The following is a 13,914-nucleotide window of genomic DNA, read 5'->3' as shown; positions in this document are numbered from 1 at the left end:
CTTATTCTGGCTAATTTTCCTTGCATGTGTCTTGCCTAAGTATCTAATGTAAATTATACGAACGATATAATTACTTCTTTTTCTTTCAGGCAAGTGTGTGTATGCTGGACGCCACTTCGGTACATCTATTGATTTACAGAAACCTCAGTGCGGGAGGCATGTATGCCAACCTTATCAGAGAAGAGTGTAGATTGAGTGGTATGAAATGAAATAGCCTTGCGTTTACTTTCTGAACCGCGCTGAGCACTGTCAGAATGCATCATGTAGGCAAAGCTCTGCAAATTGTCATGCTTATTTATAATGCTTAGGAGCCGAGAGCACGCTGTTAAAAAAATATTGTCATATTCAGTGACTCGATATTGATGACGGAAACTGTCACCAAACGCTCTACCTTCTTATTAGGTAAAGGTAGTAAACTGCTAGATAGCTAGTAAATAGCACCTAGTACTAAGGGCACCTTAGTGTTCGTTTGGCGTTATATTCGCTGCCTGAGTAGTTCACTTACTAACGGAACTAAAATATAATTACCAAGAATACAGTGGCGCCTATATGATATGTAAGTGTTGCTTGCAGTGTCCGTTAGGTCTATGAAATCGTAAAAGCAAGAAAAGGGAAAGTCATATTTAAAATTAAAAAACACGTCCTTTCGTTTTTATTAATCATCAATTATTGTATTGCACATTGCTTACCAGAAACATTATTGCCGAACAACTTCGGATAAGAATCTACTACATAACGTCATCAAGCGACGGTAAAGAAGAACAAACGTACAGAACAGTCACAAACGTGCAACCAGCGCCACATACTCTGAGAGAAACGTCGAGGGTGTAATTTTAGTTTGGGGCCGCATGTTGAATCGGTGAATACCTGCGTATTTAGATAAAAATGTAAAGTGTTGTACGCAAATTTCTACAGCCTTCTCTCTGCATATATGTGTGCTGCGACCTCGCACACAGCAAGTATTCCAACATAATGTACTATATGAGATATTTTTATAGATTTTGTTTGTGACTATCACAATCACGGCCTTTAATACCTGAACTAAAGTCCTGAACAAAACCCGGAGATCGAGCTTGCAATCGAGCGCCACTACTTGTGAACAGAACTCAGCACAATCTCCGCGCTTAACGCTACCCAACCTAAGGGACGAAGACAATCTGGACGTGACCGCCTATATCCATTGCACCGATGAATCCCGACAGCTCTTGCGCTTGAGGATCAAAAACCGAAAAATGGTACCACCACTAGAATCTGTTGCAGTGCTAAGACGAGTGTGTGACTAATGAACATAATTTTGAGTTGCATGGCAATTCACCAATGTGAACTCAGTGGAAAGCTCGTGCGGCGCTATTTCGCGTGGTATACGATGATCCGACATCTTTGTGTAATGTAGTAAGAGGCTTCGCCTGATGGTGTTACGTAACACCTACGGCACAGCGCCCAACCAGACCTTGTTCACATGGTGCTCATTGAATCATTCGAAGCGCTTAACGTTAAGGTTGTGGCTTTATTTTATATGTTTTTAATTGGGCTGTTTTTATGTATTTTTGGTAGGTTTTGCGAGATATTCATATAGAGCAGAAAAACTGGAACCCTGTGAAGAGGTTCAATGACCACGCTCACCTCTATCGTTGTGATTTTCTCGTTCCAGAGCAATAGATCGCCAAACAGACAGTTGCACTCTGAACTTACACCTTTGGCAGTACTTATTGTTTTTCTTTTCGTCATCGGTACAATGCCGCACGGCTATCTAAAACATGCTGCTGTACCGTAGATACAACGGTTCCAACGTCATGAATGCCACATCATTCTTCCAACAAATCACAATGTGCGCTCTCTTTAAACAAATGTTGCCACTCTTGCTAACGCACGTCTTATTCTGGTGTACAGGGCCGCGAATCGCATCTACAGACATAAAAATAGACGTGCTGCCCCAATACCTATGTGTAAAGTGCGTAGCTGGCACATAAAGCACACGTGGGGCAGGAGAGAGCCGTTTGATGTACAGTAATCCTCAAACAAGTATGCATTTCTATTTATTACTGAAAAAAAAAAACGCTTTTCAGACGCCTGCTTATACGAACACTAACCTTGCTTTCAATAAGCACGCTATGTAGACGCATCATACGCTCTAGTTTGTATTCTATATCGTGCCTTAAAATGTCAAACTGGTTCTCATATGTATGCGAGAAGATTGAGTATTGACACAAAGAATCTGGTGGTACTAATTGAACATGACACCCAACATCGTAACGCTAGATCACATGTTTAACTTATATAGAAATGTATAATATGGGCAGGTGCATGAACCTACTGCTCACACCAGAGAAATTTATCGTAAAATTACAGGTGCGAAAGTCTGCTTGGTCGCCGTACACAGGAAAAAAAAATACGCCAACTTGAAATTTCCTGAGTGTTGTGCATTGCACTTTAAAGATTCAGTAAGGTACGTAAGTTCTGAAAATTTCAATCGAACGTACGCTTTTTTCCCCGCGGCGTTTGCAGTTTCGCGCAATACATTTCATAACCATCAGAACTTAACCATCCCGGAAGTTTAACATTTGTTAGTATCATGGTGCAAGAATAGCTTACAAGTTGACACTCGCTGTGGGTTGCGGTGTGGGTGCGAAGGCTCCTCTCTCTCGCTTTTGTCTGGCCACGCCACGGCCTTTCATGGGTTTGCCGATAAGTCCGCAGATGGCACCCCAAATGCTTGTTGCGTCACTGCCTGCGAACGCTGCGAATTGTTTGCTTTCTTGCCGCACACACAAAGGTACAGTCAATGACCCAAGATGGCGAGAGGCTCATACAAGAGCGGTACCTGGTCAGCGAATTCATGGCGCAGCTCGTCAAAGCGTTAGCGTCAAATGCGTTCATTGAAAAGTGGCACATTTTTGGAGGAAAACAAGGAAGCAGACATACCCAATGCATTTACAGCGCAGACTGCTCAAGCGTCGGGCTGTTGTGGAATCTGTGTGAAGTGGGTTCGATTAGGCTCAGTGCTGAGTAAATACAAACGTTTTCAAAGGTAGCGTATCCAGGCAGAAATATATCGCGGCAAAATTGCCTGGTAAGAACGCAGCCTTGCTACTCCCAGGCGGCACTGCTGCTACAGCATGTTGCATGCCACTGCACACGCTGGAACCGTTTATCAGCTCCACCGTAAGCTCCAATCTCGGCGCGGCTGTGATTCGACGGAGGATCCAGTAAATACAGAGGTACATTCCTAGAGGCAATTAACTCGTTGCCGAAACTGACGTCAAATACACTCATAGAAGAGCGAGAAACGCCCCCTAGAACATACCCAGTGAGTCAAGCTCGTACAAAGAAGTTCATTGAAGTAGAGTACCGAATGAGTGGCACATACGCAGTGCTCTAAGCTCGTGTAAAATATATTCATTGAATGAAAGAGATTCGTTGAAGAGCAGTTTATACCAATATCGCGTTCACAGTCTCGCAAGCCGAGTGTCGCCACCAAAGACAGCGTTGAGGAGTGGTGCAGGGGTACACAGTGTCACATGACCACCGCCTGATTAAGTTATCCGACGCTTCGTTCTGAACCCTAATCCCTCACAACAGCAGCAAAACGCGCTACTCTTTCAACCATGAACTAATCAGAGATCAAGGTTTGTGGGAAAACAGCTAGAGAGATAGACAGATAGATTATAGACAATAGATAGATGACAGAAAATAAATAGATAGATAGATAGATCATGTGAAGCGCATAAAATACCCTACGAATCCTAATCGCATTACAAGGAGGAAACACCACAGCGCCGGGCGGTGTATCCCATTTTTTAGTCGTCATCTAATCGCGCTGTTATCTGTTTGCAGCCATGGGTACGATCTCTGAGGCCGTGCGGCATGCATGTCGTAGTGACAGATACGCCTTTTCCTAAAATCTTCACAGTGGTGATGTATGGCCTACTCGGCCACGACGCCTCCCTGTAGTAGAAATTTAGCTTCGGATTTGTAGTTTGGGGCGAATAGTATATATATATATATATATATCATGAGAAGCCAACAAACACTGACACCAAGGACAACATAGGGTAAATTACTTGTGCCTAATAGATAGAATGTAGAAACGATATGTTAATGTAAATTAAAGTGAATGAAAAAACATGCTTCACCCTAAACGATCACGTTCTCGTGACGCTTGCGGCAACAAGGGCGTTCCACGTCCGCCGCCAAGGTCTGTAAGTGGTGGCGCTGGCTAAAACTCCCAGGGTTTTACTAGTACACATAAATACCCAAAAACGTGGATGGGAAAACAGCGCCGCGGCAGCTCATTTGGTAGAGCATCGCACGTGAAATACGAACGTTGTGGGTTCGATTCCCACCTGCGGGAAGTTGTTTTTTCATCCACTTTAATTTCCATTAACTTATCGTTTCTAAATTCCATTTATTAAGCACAAGTAATTTCCCCTATGTTGTCCTTTGTGTCAGTGTTTGTTGGCCTCTCAAGATATGACTAATAAAAATCGGGCCCCTAGGATAAGCCCCTTTCTTCTCATATATATATATATATATATATATATATATATATATATATATATATATATATATATATATATATATAAATATATATATATATATATATTGTGGAAAGACACAGACGAAAGATACTATTTACAGGCTATTTACTCTGGGGCCAGGCAGCCAGGCGGACACTCGCTCGTGCCAGGGGCACTGACTAACTTCGTCGTTCTCGCGGCGGCTCGTCTCTTGAGCATCGCTCGATGATATCGTAATATTACCACCTGGCGGCAAAAGCGCCGTCACGGTGCTGTTAAATATCCAAGGTGCATGGAGAGTTGTGGGGCTTCAGTCATGCAACGTGGACAATGTCACTGGTTGCCACAGCGGACGACGTAGTGGGCGTGGCTAGAACGATTTCATAGGTGACATCGGTCACTTTGCGTATCACGCGATATGGGCCTGTGTAACAGGAGTGCAGTTTTTCACAAAGGGCGACTTTACGCGATGGTGACCCAAGTACCACAAGGGTGCCGGGCCCAAATTGACATCATGGTGACAGAGGCCGTAGCATTGTTTCTGCTTGTCTTGGGACACTTGTAGAAGAGCACGCGCAAGTTGGCGAGTATGGTCAGCATGGGCGATTGCATCACGGGCATAATCGCTAGTTGAAGCTGTGGTGGACGGAAGCACAGTGTCCAGTGGTAGCGCCAGTTCGCGGCCATACAAGAGGTAAAACTGGGAAAAGCCAGCCGTTTCGAGACGGGAAGAGTTGTATGCAAAGGTAATGTAAGGTCCCAGTCACGGTGGCATGTATCCGAATTTTCCGGAAAGTTATCGTTGCTTCTATCCGCTGTCTGTTGTCACTGAACCTTGAGTTATCTGATTTCATCGCCTGACGCGAATGGTGTAGAAATCTGTGGAAGGCACGCGGGTCCCAATGATTAGTCTGGAACATTCGACGACTGCTCTATAAAAGCCGACAAGCTTGACCCGCTGATCAGATTTTCGCCAATCGCCGAACGTGTTCGCCGCTATCGTTGTGCTATAAGTGTAGCCTGTTTTGTGAGCACAGGTTCACCCAATAAAAGTTAGTTTTGTCGTTCACAGTATTGCTACTGTGTTATTCAACGTCACCACCACGTAACATTTGGTGGAGGTGCTTTACGTTCATGTACCGGACACCCCCGACAAGCCGTAATCTGAGCCCGGACCACAAAGACAACACCAATGCCGTCCCGGAACATCGAGCAAGCCGCCGCCTACAGCAGCTGCTCCCGGAACACGGAATTCTACCAGAGACGACCAAGAAGATCGACAGAGAAGTTCGTCCAGAGACGACCAAGATGACAGCGCCAATGGCAGCTGCAGCAACCCCAATAGTTCTGCAGCAGCCCAGGGAGCCACCGACGTTCCGCGGTTCCACATTTGAGGACCCGGAAAGCTGGCTGGAGACATATGAGAGGGTCGCTACGTTTAACAGTTGGGACAGCGGTGACAAGCTGCGGCATGTCTATTTCGCATTGTAAGACGCCGCCAGGACCTGCTTCGAGAACCGAGATGCCACCATAATGGCGTGAGACCTGTTCCGAAGCGGCTTCTTGCAAACGTTTACAAGCGTCGTGCGAAAAGAGCGAGCCCAAGCACTACTAGAAACCAGAGTGCAGCTGCCAAACGAGATGATCGCGATCTTCACGGAGGAGATGGCCCGTCTTTTCCAGCACGCCGACCCGGAAATGTCGGAGGAGAAAAAAGTCCGCTTCCTGATGCGGGGCTTCAAGCAAGAACTTTTCGCCAGACTTATTCGTGACCCACCAGACTGTAGCTGAGTTTTCTGCAGAGGCATCGGCGATCGAGAAAACTGGAGATGCGCACCCCGCAATATAACCGCGAGGGGCTCACGCCACAGTACGCCATCCAAGGACTGCTTTCCGACGACCTGCAAGAGACCATCAGGGCCATTCTGCGCGAAGAACTGCGCAAGGTACTGCCTTCGTAGCAGCCGCAAGTGGCCTCGATCGCCGACATCGTGAAAGATGAGGTTCAGCGATCGCTTGGAGTTCCTGAGGTGCAACTTCAGTTACTGCAGCCCCAGCCAGGAGCGATGATCTATGCCGCCATTGCACCCCGTCAAGGCCCCCCACCGCGACCGCGCCAGGGCCCTGTAACGCCGCAATTCCGTCGTCCGCCGCCGCCGCCCGCAGCACGCCCACCCGTCAACCAGCACGCCTACACGAGGAAGACGGACATTTGGCGAGCCCCCGACCACCACCCGCTCTGCTATCACTGCGGAGAAGCCGGCCATGTGTATCGCCGATGCCCATTCCGCGACTTGGGACTCAGAGGGTTCGCCGTCAACGCGCCGCGTCCACAGCTCGGAGAGCGCCCACGTGACATCGCTGAGTACCTCACCGCTACTCAATGGAGCCCTCGACGACCGTCCCGTTCGCTGTCACCTGGCCGCTACCTGTCGCCGCAGCGCCGACCATACATGGGCCCAGCGCGGGGCCGCTTTGCGAGACCATATCCGGAAAACTAAAACCAGCAACCGTTGGAGGTGCGGTTGCTGTTCGTCGAACTGACGAAGATCCTCCGCCGCCGACGAAGACGACGAAGAAACCATCTCGACGACCAAATGACGACACACCGCCGTCCCGACGAAGTCAGGAAGTCAAGACTATACCGACGAAAGACGACTTGACGACGTGACGTTCCAGCTTCAGTTCAACATGACGCAGCCGTGATTCGACGCCAAGACCCAACTGCAAGGCCAGACAAAGAACCACCGACCTCGACGTGCTTCTGGACGGCCATGCAGTCACTGCCTTAGTCGACACAGGGGCCGATTACTCCGTAATGAGTGGTCACATTGCCGCCCAGTTGAAGAAGGGTAATACTGAATGGGAGGGCCCCCAAATTCGCACCGCTGGAGGACACCTCACCACTACGATTGGAATCTGCACGGCAAGAATTACCATTTATGACTGGACTTACCCTGCCACCTTCTTTATCCTCCAACAGTGTTCACGAGACGTCATTTTTGGCATGGACTTCCTGAACCAACATGGCGCTATCATCGAGCTGAAGTCGAAATCGATAACGCTTTCGCAAGATCACGCGATGAAGCGAAAGGTGGCCGGGGCGTTGCCTAATCCAAACGGCATTACTTTAAATTGGTATAGCCCATCAGGTGTGATGAACGCTGTTTTTTCTCTTTCCATATCGTCAACAGCAATCTGCCAATATCCCGAATGAAGATCAATAGACGAGAAATAACTGGAACCGTGCAGGCAGTCGAGGGCGTCGTCTATACGTGGGAGCGGGTAGACGGCCTTCTTTGTAATGCTGTTCAGATGACGGTAGTCTACACAGAAGCGCCACGTGCCATCCTTCTTCTTAACCAACACCACAGGTGAAACCCAGGGATTCGATGAAGGCTCAATGATGTTTTCATCGAGCATTTTGTTCACTTCATCTTGAATTACTCGGCGTTCCGATGCAGAAACTCAATACGGTCGTCGGTGAATAGGCGCAGCATCGCCAGGAAGAATTCGATGCTTGACCGCGAGCGTCTGGCCTACAGGGCGATCATCGAAGTAGAAAATATCGTGGTAGGACGATAATACTTTGCAAAAGTCTTCAGCCTGCATAGAGGACAGGTCCGTCGGAACCATATTCTTTATGTTGGGATCAACGTCAGAGGCTGGCGGAAGGGCCATGCTGAGCTCGCGAGAACCATCGGTCGATAACGCTGCCACGTATTAGTCGCCGAGACGATCAATGGTGGCAAGGCAAATACCTTGCGGTAGAATTTTCTTCGGCAATCCAAAATTACACACAGTCATGCGAGTGTGGTTCGCAGTAATAGTAAGTGTACTGTGAGGCATGGTGATGTCGTACTGTATTGGAATGTCCGGCAGAGGAATCACGAGGTACTCGCCATCAGGAACTGGTGGGAAAGACAACAGTTCAATGTAGGCTATGCACTTTGGAGGCAGGCGAAGAAAGCCGGTGGAGCGTAAGCGGCAGTAGGGTGCGTCAGATGGTTCTGCGAGCATCGGCAACTCAAGGCGAAGGGTACTGGAAGAGCTGTCAATATGAGCAGAATGAACAGAGAGAAAATCTAGGCCGAGAATGAGGTCGTGCCGGCAATGAGCAATTACGGTGAAGAGAACAGGAGTGTGGCGGGCCGGCGATGCTGACACGTGCCATACACATGCCGATGATAGACACAGTACCGCCATCCGCAACGCGGACGACGCGTGGCGACGCTGGGGTGAGGAGCTTGTTTAGTCGTCGTCGGAAGGCAGCACTCATAATAGAAAGATGTGCTCCTGTATCGATGAGTGCCGTGACAGGATAGCCGTCAACGTCAACGTCAAGAAGGTTTCGGTTCGTGGGTAATGTGAGCAGAGGATTTCAGGGCAGGTTAGACAACGCGGCTTCACCTCCAGAACCTGCAGTGCCTGGTTTTCCTGCCGGATCCGGGAGGCGATAGGCGGCGAAAAGAAGCGATGGGGTTGTGGCGAACAAGACTGATGGCGTCGGGGTGAGGGCGAGCGGCTGTAGCAAAGGTTCGGAGCAGAAGCATCAGCGGCAGTGGGTGCGACAGAAGGTCCAAAGGTGCGGGAATAAGTGGTGGCGTAAATCCGGGGCGGTGGTGGCCATTGGTTTCGGCAGTGACGGGTGACGTGGCCGATGCGACAGCAGTGGAAAAAGATCGGCCTGTCATCAGGGGTACGCCATGTGGACGCGTTGCGGCGAGATGTGGCACAAAAGGATCACCGGGGACGAGGAGGGCCGCTAGATAACTACGGAACGCTGGGTCGAGACGTGGAACACACGGTGTTCAGACCCATGTTTTCCAATTTCTGTCTGACGATGGCCTGTATCATCGCAATGCTGGTTGCTGGCGGATTGGGAGGCGTCGTGGAGAAGGTTGGAGAACAGGCGGGCTCGAGTTCGCAGCGGAAAATACGGATGACGTCGTCACAGGTGGTGGTCTGACGCAGTCTACCCTCACATGTCGGCGTAGCCGCAGTGTTGGGTAGCCGCGCAATATGGTGTGAGATACGGCGGGTCTTAGCCTGTTCAAGGCGACGGCATTCTTTTATAATGGCGTCGATAGTCGAGACGCACCCGAAAACAAGCAACTTGAAAGCTTCGTAGGCGATGCCTTTTAGCACATGTGCCCCTTTATCTGCTTCGGACATATCAGCTTTACGGCATAGAGCCAAGACGTCGAGGATGTAGGAAACGTACGGCTCTGTAGATGACTGAACACGAGACGCAAGAGCCTTTCTCGCGGCAGCCTTGTGCCCAATAGGTCGCCGAACAGTTCGCGTAGCTTTTCTTTGAAACTGTCCCAACTGGTTATTTTGTCGTCATTCGTTTGATGCCACACGCGTGGGGTGCCGCCGAGATAAAAGATTACATTGACGAGCATAATCGTTGGGTCCCACATGTTATTAGCACTGGCGTGTTCATAGAGCTTGATCCAGTCGTCAACATAGTGTCCCTCCAGGCCAGAGAACACACCCGGGTCCCGGTGTGGGGCAACCGTGACGATTGGAGCAGTCGGACAAGCCGAAGCCGTTGCAGAGGTGGGCTCGTCACCGGGAGGCATGTTGGCAAGCTCGGTGTGCCGACCACTTCGGAGTTCCGTGGTGAGTACAGGGATCGCCGACCTCCACCAGAAATGTTACGTGTGGAAAGACAAAGACGAAAGATGCTCTTTACACGCTATTTACACTGGCGCCAGGCAGCCAGGCTGACACTCGCTCGTGCCAAGGGCACCGACCAACTTCTTCGTCGTTCTCGCGGTGGCTCGTCTCTTGAGCATCGTTCGATGATATCATAATAATATATACACACACGGGGCGGTAATTTTCAGGTTTTATGGAATTTTTAAATTTCGCCTCTGGAAGCTAGCATCCCTATTGTCATTGAGCAGGATTGTTAGCCGAGGCTGACATTGCTAGCGCGAGAAATCGAGAACCATATTCAACTTATTCACATTCACAGAAATGTACTAATTAACTATTAATTTAATCAGTTTATGGCCTGTATTGCAATTTACGAACTTTATTCATTGAGCTTGAAGGACTTATCCACTTGAAATGACTTTCCAGTATGATACTAGTATTAAAATATTATTTCCGAAGTGTAGGATGAGATACGAGGGCGGTCCATTTACTTTTTGTATTTCAATGCATAAAAGAGCATTTTGTTAAAAAAGCTAGAGGAACGACAAGTCATTTTTACGGCGAGATTTATGACGCAAATCTCCAAACTGCAACATTCTGGAAATTAATTTAATGTGGATACGCCTTACAATTTTTATTAATTTATTTATTGATACTGCAATCCCCACCGGGATTTTAGCAGGGTGGGTTACAATACATGAGAGAAAATACAACATAATGGCAAATGAAACATATGTACATGCCTAGGTCAGAGTCAAGAAAGAATAAAAGAAAAATTAAGCAAAACATTTATCAAATGTGCAAATGAAATAGACGAACACTCAACGTATAAATCATATAGACAGTCACTATAATATAACCAGTTTTGTTTCAGCCATCAAGAAGGGATGCGAAAGCTGAGAAAGAGTCTGCTTGAACGATACAGCTGCTGAGATTATTCCAGTCTCTGATTGTTCGTGGAAAAAAATGAATACTTGAAAGAGTCATTATGAGAACGAAAAGGTGTTATTGTTAGTTCATGTCTTTGGCGTGTCGAATAACCGGAAGAAAATGTAATCCATTCGCTAACGTCGACATTATAGTGCCCCTTTACTAATTGATATAAAAATTTTAGTCGCGATGAGCGGTTTCTATCGGATAACGGGATTAGGTTAGCGCGAGCTTGTAGTTCAGTGATTGAGCTACGTCGAAAGTTGTTATAAATGAACTGTACGGCTTTTTTTTGGACATTCTCTAGTTTCAGAATATCACCTTTTGTATAGAGGTCCCATATTATAGCAGCATAGTCTAAGTCTGGGAGGACAATGGATGTGTATGCTAATCTTCTTACAGCAGGGGTAGCCAAAGTTAATGTTCTTCTTAAAAAGAATAACTTTCTTTAAGCATTCGCTGTAACGTAGTGAATATGTTTGTTCCACCTAAGATTGTTTGAAATCCATAGCCCAAGATATTTGTATTCAGACACTTCAGACAAAAGCACATTGTTAAAATTATAGGGAAACGATAAGGGCCTCTTCTTACGAGTGATCCGCATGAAAACGGTCTTGTCGAAGTTTATACACATCTGCCACCGCTTACACCAAGAAGCAACACGCTGAAAATCATTGTTTAACAATGCCTGATCAGAGTGATCATTAACCTCCGTATATAGAACACAATCGTCCGCGTATAATTTTATTTTGACAGAGATGCCTTCTACCATGTCGTTTACATACATAAGAAAAAGGAGTGGCCCTAGGACCGAGCCCTGCAGGACACCCAATTTTACTGGTAACTGGTTAGATTGATGTCCTTTGAACGCAACAAACTGATGGCGATTGTTCAAATACGCTGATATCCAATTAACAAGTTGATAGTTTTTAAGCAGACTATTTAATTTAAATAACAATTTACTGTGTGATACTTTGTCGAAAGCTTTGGAGAAGTCCATAAAAATTGCATCAATTTGTTTTACGTTATTTACAGATACGGCAAAATCATGGATAATACCAACTAGCTGTGTACAAGTCGAGTACCCTTTCCGAAATCCATGCTGCCATTTTGTTAAGATGTTATGTGTATCTAAAAAATCCACGATATGTTTATGTATTATATGCTCTAATAATTTGCAAGTGTTAGAGGTTAAAGATACGGGACGGTAATTCTTTATAGACTGTTTGGCACCTTGTTTATGAAGTGGTGTTACTCGGGCTGTTCTCCAGTCATTCGGGAGTTGACCTTCTTCCAAGGAACGTAAAAACACAATGTACAAATATTTCAAAACCCATTCGGCATACCTTTTTAGGAAAGTGTTGGGTATATCGTCTGGGCCTGAACTTTTCTTTTCATCAAGTTTTAAAAGCATGTGGAATATACCCTGTTCGCTTACTGATACATCAGAAATAGGGGGCAAATAATTCTCAAACATAGGTAAGACACCATCATCACTAGTAAAAACTGAGTGGAAATGCTCATTAAATAAGTTAACAATCTTTTCTTCATCCTTCAAGTGAATGCCATCAACTTCAAAAACATCGCATTGGTAATGTTTCAGTGACACCTCCCGCCAAAATCTACCTGGAGACGCTGTGATGAATTTAGGCAATGATTCTTCATTGTAACGTTGTTTCTCAGTAGATAATTGGATCCGAAGTTTAGATGAAAGAGAAAGAAATTTCTGCCGTTGATCTGGTGAAGCACTGCTTGATTTTTTCATTTTATCTTTTAACCTCTTGAGCTGCCTTTTCAATCTCAGCGTCTCCCGAGAAATCCAGGGATTCTTTTTTCTTTTCTTAACAATAGTTGGTACATATTTTTCAATGCATTCATTAACAATACTCTTAAAGCGTTCCCATAGTTCCTGCACATTTACAATATTCTCTGAAAATGAATCTAGGTAAAACGAAAGCGTATCTATAATCGAAACATCATCAGCTCGGGAGAAAATGCGGAATCGGACAGCGCTAAAGCTGTCTGTAAGTAACACAGCCTCGTGATCCGATATACCGGGAAATAGATCACACTTAGTGTGACTACTTATGGTCCCACTTACAAAAAAGAGGTGCAGGATTGTTTCAGAATTACCCTGTATTCTAGTACAGGTATCCACTAACTGTAATAAATTAAAAGAAAAGACAATGTCCAGCATGGCCTCCCCTAAGTTGTCGTTATCAGTTTTGACCGACATCGTTTCCCAATCAATGCTTGGCAAGTTAAAATCTCCCGAGAGAATAATGCGGTCAGCGGGTTTGAGATGCTCGCTCATGTATAGCTTCAAAGAATCCAAAACTTCAACACCAGAATTAGGAGGTCGGTAAAGAGCAGCTATGACATATCGAATATTTTCATGGTAGGCCTTGCAAAATATGCATTCAACATCTGATAAATCAGGCATCTTTAAGAGCTTAATGTTATCCTTGAAAAGGATGGCTACACCTCCGCCCCGGCTACCTCTGTCTTTTCTGAATGCGCTATACCCAAGTGGAATGAACTCGCTATCATATATTTCTTCGTTTAACCATGTCTCCATCAATACAACGATATCTGGGTTATACGACAAAAGAATACCCTCTAACTCTGTACGCTTGTTTATAATGCTCCTACAATTTACGTTAAGTATTCCTAAAGAGCCACGCCTGCGCTTAGTCTGTCAATTTTGAGAACTTGATTTCTTCAGCTTATAACGGCATTTTTTTTTCAGCATCCCAACCAAACAAAGTCCCGTTGATGCTCAACTTATCGTAATGCAGCT

General features: G+C 46.2%; 1 long non-coding RNA gene across 1 annotated transcript in view; it reads left to right on the top strand.

Annotated features, from left to right (window-relative positions):
• LOC135919439 (uncharacterized) overlaps positions 1–13,914 on the top strand; it is a 59,875-nt gene that overhangs the window by 31,939 nt on the left and 14,022 nt on the right. Inside the window, exons 3-4 of the long non-coding RNA XR_011508762.1 lie at positions 90–156; positions 10,004–10,145. This is a non-coding gene — a long non-coding RNA (uncharacterized lncRNA). The remainder of the gene's footprint in view (positions 1–89; positions 157–10,003; positions 10,146–13,914) is intronic.

This window comes from Dermacentor albipictus, chromosome 9, assembly GCF_038994185.2.
Source record: "Dermacentor albipictus isolate Rhodes 1998 colony chromosome 9, USDA_Dalb.pri_finalv2, whole genome shotgun sequence".
NCBI lineage: Eukaryota > Metazoa > Arthropoda > Arachnida > Ixodida > Ixodidae > Dermacentor > Dermacentor albipictus.
Note: the sequence above shows the minus strand (reverse complement) of the source record. Positions and strands in the feature narration are given on the sequence as shown.